Here is a 7,435-nt window from a genome sequence, read left to right on the forward strand (position 1 = left end):
GAAGCAACCTAGAACTAAGGAGAAACTTCCTGACAGTGAGAACAATTAACCAGTGGAACAACCTGCCTCCAGAAGCAGTGAATGCTCCAACACTGGAAGTTTTTAAGAAGAGACTGGACAGCCATTTGTCCGAAATGGTATAGGGTTTCCTGCCTGAGCAGGGGGTTGGACTAGATGACCTCCAAGGTCCCTTCCAACTATACTGCTCACAAAAATAAAGGGAACATTTTACCACGGAACTGAAAGGGTTTGTGTTCCCTTTATTTTTGTGAGCAGTATATTATTATTATTATTATTATTATTATTATTATTATTATTATTATTATTATTATTATTATTATTATTATTATTATTATTATTATTATTATTATTATTATTATTATTATTATTATTATTTCATTTCTCATTTAAGAAGATTCTTCAGTTCTCATCTTTCCTGGATGGGAAGCGAAACATTTTCAAGGAAAACAAAAAAAGAAGAAAGTCCAGTTGCCTTTTGAAAAAGCATCTTTGGGACAACCAGGACCTGGATAATTGAGAATCTTGATAGATGTTTAAGACGCCCCATAGACATGCTGGCTGAGGGATTCTGGGAGTTGAAGTCCACAAGTCTTAAAGTTGCCAAGTTTGGAGACCCCTGCTCTATAGGATTGGAGGCCAGCTTTCTTGCGCCCCCAGTGTGGCATCAAGCCATCTGGAAGTCCAAAGAAATTAAGTCCCAACAGTGTGGGACAGACAGGATAGCATGGTAGTGACCTCCAAGGTCCCTTCCAACTTTATCATTGTTATTATTATTATTATCCCTGCAAGACTTTTGGTCAGTCATTTTCTCTCATTAGTACAACACACGACAGGTAGTCCTCACTTAGTGACCACAATTGGGACTGGCCACTGTGTTAAGACATCACGTGACTGCCACTTAAGATTTTGCTTCTGCCTCCTCTATTAACTTTGCTTATTGCACAACAGTTGTGAAGCGTGCCGTGATCACGTGACTGTGATGGTCGTAAATGTGAGGACTGGTTGCAAAGCTTTTTTTTTTTATGTCATCGTGGCTTTGGATGGTCAGTGAACGAGGCAGTGAGAATAATAGAATAACAGTTGGAAGGGACTTTGGAGGTCTTCTAGTCCAACCCCCTGCTCAAGCAAGGAACCCTATATTATTTCAGAGAGATGGTTGTCTAGTCTCTTCTTAAAAACCTCCAGTGTCTGGAGTTGAGAAAGGCTGAAGTTTAGGTGCCATTACAGATGGAGTACCTCACATCACTGCATGCTTTCAGAATTCAGTGCAATGGATTTATACCGTTTATTTGCCTATTTTATTTATTCGTTTTTATTTATACCCCACCTTCATTATTTTTTTACAAAAAACTCAAGGTGGCACATATACCCACATCTTCCGCCTCCTATTTTCCCCACCACAACAACCCTGTGAGTGGGTTGGGCTGAGGGAGAGGGACTGGCCCAAGGTCACCCAGTTGGCTTTCATAGCTAAGGCGGGACTAGAACTCAGGGTCTTCTGCTTTCTAACCTAATGACTTAACTAGACCAATCTGGCTCTAGACCAAGTTATTTATTTAGCACTAGCTGTACCTGGCCACGCGTTGCTGTGGCTCAGTCTGGTAAAAGCGTGTGTTGCTTTTACGTCCAACAGATGGCGCTGTTTTTCAAAAAAAGCATGTTTTACCTGTCACAGGTGTGACATCTATATAATATAGGTATATAAAAACACGTGCGTATTCAAATGCAACGTTGTGTCAAAATTTCAAAGCAATCGGTGAAGAACCTTCGGAGATTTAAGATTTTGAACAAACGAACATTTACATTTTTATTTATATAGAATATATTATATTATACATGCACTAGCAATATATATGCAACTTGTCTCAGGGATCAGATGCGCCAAAGCAGGAAGCAGCAATAAGATATTAGAAGATACAACAATCTTCCTTGAATTCCCGTTATCATCTGTTTAGGGCATCCATGGGTAGGTTTGTGTGCATGAGTGTCAAAATTGGGAAGAAAATGGATGGAATGTCACACACTCATTCAAAATGGGGCAAGGTTTACATTACATCTGCTGCCTCCCTGATTTTGACACACAGGTGGATGTAGCTGCATCAGTCTTATCTAGGGGTCTCCAAGCTTGGCCCTTTTATGACTTGTGGACTTCAACTCCCAAAATTCCTCAGCCAGCGTCATAAGTCATAAAAGGGCCAAGTTTGAAGACCCCTGGTCTTATCCCAAGTAAATTTTGGAGTAAGAATGAACTGCCTCCTTTAGGAAAAGAGAAAACAGCCTTGTAGCTTAATCTCAACCCTGCAGAAGGATGCTTTGGAAAGACAGGCAGATACCTGGGTAGGGTGACCTTTGCCTTTTTCAGAGACTCCCCTCTATTTTTTCTTCAATTAAGACTAAATGTACTATAGCTGCAAAATTCAGGATCTTGAAGGAGCTGTAGCTTTTATCTTAATCAAGTTACTAGTCCTTAAGCCTCTCACTTTGGCAGCATGAAGCCCATACCTGAGTATAAGCTTGGAGATACCGCATTCTTTTTCCATAAAAGTGCCCCAATTCTTCTTTTCAGCTACACGCAAGAAGTTGTTTGAACTTGCCAGAGCTTTCTCAGAAAAGACCAAAATGAGGAAGTCAAAAAGAAAACAGCTTTTGAAGCACCAAGTGTATCCTTTCCTGGTTGTATGAAGTGATCTCCTGTTGGTCTCCCAACCTGGTGATCTTGAGGGCTCCCCCTGCTGTTCTTTCTTCATGAATGAGAACATCACTCCAGGCCTTGGTGGAGTGTTAAAGAGACTGTAATCCAAGTGTAAAGAGAGGTTTACTCTAGTGTGGACTTGCTCACATATTCCCTTGTCCTCATGGCCATTGCTGAGAATTCTGGGAAATGAAGTCCACAAATTTACAGTATGAACAGGAGTTTGAATGCAGGATTCTTTGCCTTTCCCCAATCAGCTGACTACCTATAGTGTTCTGGTGACCTTCAACAGGTTGGCTGATTCATAAAGTTTGCAAAGTTCCTTCTTGGCTCTCCTCCTGCTCCAAATGGGAACAGAGATTAAAAATAGGACCTCTCTTTCTCGCCTAGTAATCTCAGAAGCAGAACAACCAGATTCGATAACAGCTTTGTCCTATATACAACATCAACTTGGTTAACTCTCAATACTCTTCCCCCCCCCCCCACTATGTATTCAAAATGGACTGTGATTAATATAGGTTTTTGGTGTCATATTTGTACAACTTGGTATTTTTGATGTTGCTGCTGTTATATTATTATTGTTAGCGTTGGGATGGTGACATTGTTTGGTGGGTGGTATTCCTTCTTTTGAGAACCGGGCATCAGAATTTCATTTTAATGTGTATTGTTGTACATGCAAGTAAATGACAATAAAGATTATCCTATCCTATCCTATTCTATCCTATCCTTTCCTATCCTAACCCTACCCTACCATACACCTTGACTGTGGACCTCCAAGAAGTGGTGTGGAGTCCAGTCTCAAACCCCAGGCAGGTTCAGATGATCTTTTTCCAAATTAGGACTGTGTCAGGATCTTGCTTAGCTTTTCTGCTTCCACGGACTCTCAATAAAAGTTCCTGTTTGAAACAATGTCTGTTTCAAGAGTTCTGCTTTCTTGGGAGTACTAGCTGAGGCAGGACCTTGCAGACTGTTTTTAAGCGGCGTTGCTCTCATTGGTTAGAAGGTTTAGGATTTCCATCTGATATATGGTTTGGATTATGTTCTCCTTAACTCCAATCCAGGATGGGGACTGCGGCCTCAACAGCAAACCTTCTTGACGATGTTGAAGGACATTCATGTGGTAAGATCAGGACCTTAATACGCACATTAGGGAGTTCAATTGGCCCAGCTCCCTAATTGCACCCTGAGTTTTGGGACTCTGAAATTATATCATCCATTTGCTGTGGCCCTACAAAATATAACTTCCTGCTCCAGGAGGAATGTGTATAGGTAGTCCTTGACTTACGACTACAGTTGAGCCCAAAATTTCCATTGCTAAGTGAGACAGTTGTTCAGTGAGTTTTGTCCGTTTTATGATCTTTCTTGCCACAATTGTTAAGTGAATCCCAGCTGTTGTTAAGGTAGTAACACAGTTGTAAAGTGAATCTGGCTTCCCCCTTGACTTTGCTTGTCAGAAGGTCGCAAAAAGGGATCACATGATCCCGGGACACTGCAACCATTATAAATGTGAGCCAGTTGCTAAAGACCTGAATTTTGATCATGTGACCGTTTGGATGCAGCAACAGTCTTAAGTGTGAAAAAGGTCATGTCACTTTATTCAGTGCTGTTGTAAATTCGAACGGTCACTAAACAAATGGCTGTAAGTCGAGGACTACCTGTATTGTAGAAATGGATGCATCCAGGATGATATAAGGCTGCCAGCTGTAATCAAGGACATTGGTAGTGATAGTGTTGAGAGCTAATGATTTTATTGGAGGAGGATCAGAAACCTTGATGTGGAATCTGGTTAGGTTAGGGTTATACCACTTCACAGTGCTTTATAGCACTCTCCAAGCCAGGGGTGTCAAACTGCCAGCCCGCGGACCAGATGCATCATAGCCAAACCGCGCCCACCCCATTGCCGGCAATGGCAAAAAAGTCGTGATACGTTGCGACACGTCAAGTGATGTTGCGAGTTTGACACCCTTGCTCTAAGTGGTCTACAGAGTCAGCATCTTGCCCCCAACAATCTGGATCCTTATTTTATCAACCTCGGAAGGATGGAAGGTTGAATCAACCTTGAGCTTGTCAAGATCGAACTCCTGGCTATGGGCAGAGTTAGCCTGCAATACTGCATTCTAACCACTGCACCACCATGGTTCTTCAATCATCTTTATAGTTGGCCACAAGAACAGCCTGTCTCTGACACTGCCTTTTCCTACCTCTGAATTGACACAAACTCCTAGTCTAGTTGTAAAGTTGGGCCACTGCAGATCTGCAGGCTTCAACCATCTCCTGCCTCTGTGTTTCAGATGAGGACTGCCAAATAAGAAAAAAATTACCTGCAGCAGAAGAACCATCAAAAGAAGTACAATAAGGTATGCTCATTTTTGTTCCAACAATTATCAATTCATATGGCAGGAACTCTGAACAGGAATATTCAAGGTTATTGCTGTTTACAAAGACCAAACAGCATTAAAAAATGACCTTATCTTTAACAATATATTCTTGTAATTTAAAATTAAAACAGACAGCCTATACATAAACTTTAATTTCCCATCAATATTCAAAAAAAGGGGAAAAAAACCACTGTTATTTATATTTCCAAATATTTTATGTTAGGTGACCAAAGTTTCCCTTATCTCAACTTCTCCCTTTTTTCCCTTTTCATACCAAAGTCTAATAGTCTTGTTACACATCTTAGCTATTCAATTATAATGTTACTTTATTTTCTAAAAGTTATCTATTTTCCACCATATTCAGCCCTCTAATTAGTAATATAATATCCCCTCTAATAAACCAAAGACATTATTTTCTTCAGCCTTACTCTGGCTTTCTTCCTTTGCCAGCTAACCTTCCATGTCAGTGCCTTTGAATCATCAAATAGTTCTCCCTCTATTATTATATATATTATTTGGAATAAGAAAGACCATTTGGTTGAAGTTTTTTGGAAGAACGAGCCCATTTGCATTCATTAGATCACCTCCTTATTACTCCAATTTCCCACAATTGTCCTGATAGGTTTATCTTCCATTCAGTCTGTTCTTCTTCCTTTTCCTCAAATTTCTTCTGATTGATATTGATAAATGTAACAAGATTGTTTTCACTTAGTTGAAAATAAGAATTCTGTTTGCCCAATATGAGATAACAGATATTACTAGAAAAAAAAAGGGGGGGGGGGTATTTGAGTTTCCAATATTAGATCTAAACTAAAAACAATTATGTATATTACTGAATAATTGGTTAACCCAGACTACACATATAATGGTTTTGACTTATTAGAGGGGATACAGTATTATTAATTAGATGGTTTAACATGGTGGAAAATAGATAACTTTTAGAAAACAGAACAAGATTATAATCAAATAGATAAGATGTGCATTTAGAACATTAGACTTTGTTATGAAAAGGGAAAAGGAAGAAGTTGAGAGAAGGGAAACTTTGGTCACCTAAATATAAAATACTTGGAAATCATAAAGAACAAATGTCAATTTGAATATTGATGGGAAATTAAAGCTTGGGGGGGGGAAGCAATAACAGGACATTGATTGTATATATAAGGATCAAATGCAAACGCAATTAAGATATGTATAAGCTAAAAATTATTGATAATAGTAACAAAGATCTTTTTATTTAGTTGATAATAATAAGAACTGTATTAGCCCAATATGAGATAGTAGATATTAAGGGGGAAAGAGAGGAAATATCTGGTGTTGTAACATGAGATTTATGCTAAAGCAGTGTTTCTCAACCTTGACAATTTTAAGGCATGTGGACTTCAACTCCCAGAATTCCACAGCCAGCAATGCTGGCTGGGGAATTCTGGGAGTTGAAGTCCACATGCCTTAAAATTGTCAAGGTTGAGAAACACTGTGCTAAAGACTTATCTATGCTATTGAACTACAATTGATTAACCCAGTCATCACGTTGCTTTTTAAATACTCAACTGTAAAGTGAGAAAATTAATAAAATATTATATATTAAAAAATTAAAACAGACAGCTATAATAAATGGAAATAGGTGGAGTTGCTAGCTAGTTAATGGGAATGGAGAAGACTTTGAAAATGATGATCTTAAGCAACCTTTTGCCCTGAATTTATATTTATACAATCCTTGGCTGTATAAACAGAGGCACAGAATCAAAATCACGTGAAGTATTAGGACTGCTTTATTTTAAAGCCTTAGTAAGGCCACACCTGGAATACTGCGTTCAGTTTTGGTCACCATATTACAAAAAAGATGTTGAGACTTTGGAAAAAGTGCAAAGACGAGCAACTAAGATGATTAAAGGCCTGGAGACTAAAACACATGAAGAACGGTTTCAGGATTTGGGTTTGGCCAGTCTAGAGAAAAGAAGGACTAGGGGGGACATGATTACAATATTCTAGTATTTGAGGGGCTGCTACAAAGAAGAGGGGATCAACTTATTTTCCAAAGCACCAGAAGGCAAGACAAGAAACAATGGATGGAAAGTAATGAAGGAGAGAAGCAACCTGAAATTAAGGAGAAACTTCCTAATAGTGAGGTCAATTAACCAGTGGAAGAGCTTGCCTTGAGACGTTGTGGGTTCTTCATCACTGGAGGTTTTTAAGAAGAGACTGGAAAGCCACCTATCTGAAATGGTATAGGGTCTCCTGCTTGAGCAGGGGTTGGACTAGAAGACCTCCAAAGTCCCTTCCGGCTCTGTTCTGATTAATTGGCCTCTGGTTTTTCTGATCTTACTCTGCCTGTCTAGATCCAGTC

General features: G+C 39.3%; 1 long non-coding RNA gene across 1 annotated transcript; it reads left to right on the forward strand.

Annotated features, from left to right (window-relative positions):
* The first annotated feature begins 2,586 nt into the window (after positions 1-2,586).
* LOC107301013 lies at positions 2,587-5,065 on the forward strand. Its single transcript, XR_001549256.1, has 3 exons — positions 2,587-2,681; positions 3,775-3,833; positions 5,005-5,065. It is a non-coding gene; the product is annotated as an uncharacterized LOC107301013 (long non-coding RNA).
* The last annotated feature ends 2,370 nt before the right edge of the window (positions 5,066-7,435 follow it).

The sequence above is a fragment of the Protobothrops mucrosquamatus genome, unplaced genomic scaffold, assembly GCF_001527695.2.
Source record: "Protobothrops mucrosquamatus isolate PMUCROS unplaced genomic scaffold, P.Mucros_1.0 scaffold9559, whole genome shotgun sequence".
NCBI classification, from domain to species: Eukaryota; Metazoa; Chordata; class Lepidosauria; order Squamata; family Viperidae; genus Protobothrops; species Protobothrops mucrosquamatus.